This window comes from Acyrthosiphon pisum, chromosome X, assembly GCF_005508785.2.
Source record: "Acyrthosiphon pisum isolate AL4f chromosome X, pea_aphid_22Mar2018_4r6ur, whole genome shotgun sequence".
NCBI lineage: Eukaryota > Metazoa > Arthropoda > Insecta > Hemiptera > Aphididae > Acyrthosiphon > Acyrthosiphon pisum.
The window spans coordinates 881,646-882,586 of NC_042493.1; the positions used below are offsets into that span (position 1 = coordinate 881,646).

At 26.2% G+C, this 941-nt stretch overlaps 1 long non-coding RNA gene across 1 annotated transcript; it reads left to right on the top strand.

The window, feature by feature from the left end:
- LOC107884462 lies at positions 1-292 on the top strand. Its single transcript, XR_003838743.1, has 2 exons — positions 1-58; positions 138-292. It is a non-coding gene; the product is annotated as an uncharacterized LOC107884462 (long non-coding RNA).
- The last annotated feature ends 649 nt before the right edge of the window (positions 293-941 follow it).

Genomic DNA, 941 nt, shown 5'->3' on the forward strand with positions numbered 1-941 from the left:
ACTAGAAGTCCATGTACTAGAGATTCACACTGTTAATATTTTATTCAGTGGCATATAAGTACAGTATTTCCATTTATTTTAATTATAAAGTTAAATCTTTGTTATTGATGGGTAACGTGTTATGTATGTTCCTTTAGGTTCTACGGATTCGTGAAGAGGTATGCATCAACCACAAAAAATGTTTGTCTTCTATACATAAACAAAAGAATATAATACAACCTTCAGTCATGACAGAAGGATTTGGGAATCCATATAAATCAAACATCATATTTGTTTTTTAGACAAATTCCATGGGAAAGAGTTTATATTGGAAAGAAACACGTGGGTAAAATTGTATTCAGACATTACAATCTTACTACGTATCAACTGTCGTTTAACTTTTGTTACAATTACATTTCTCATTACTTTTATGGTCATCAGATTATGTTGTTATTAATTTCAATAATATTTCTATAAAAAACTTGTTTCTGTACATTAATTTATGAATAACAGTGCATATGAACATCTCTAAATCATGTAATACTGCATTGTTAGAACATTCTAGTAGCTAGTTAGTTCATGAATTTTGTTGATGTGTGTGTTTGTTTTTGAGATAGTCTAAGACCTACGTAAAAGAATTACTTTTTTTAACACATTAATTTTTACGTATAACTCTACTTACTACCTCCTACCTTTTGAAAAAAAAATCAAATTGAGTTTAATCAATATACAGAAAGCTATTCGAGGACTCATTATTATCAAATTATAGACACTTTAATCATACATTTTAATAAGAGATTTTCATCAAATAGCTTGGAATTGGCAACATATATTAATTACTTTCATAAAATGAATTATTATGAGAGTCAATGTTTTATTGATTAGTACAAAGTATTGTTTTTATATCGCATTAATGTTTTTAAATATTAATATGCTGATCAATTTTTATAATTTAATTTTAG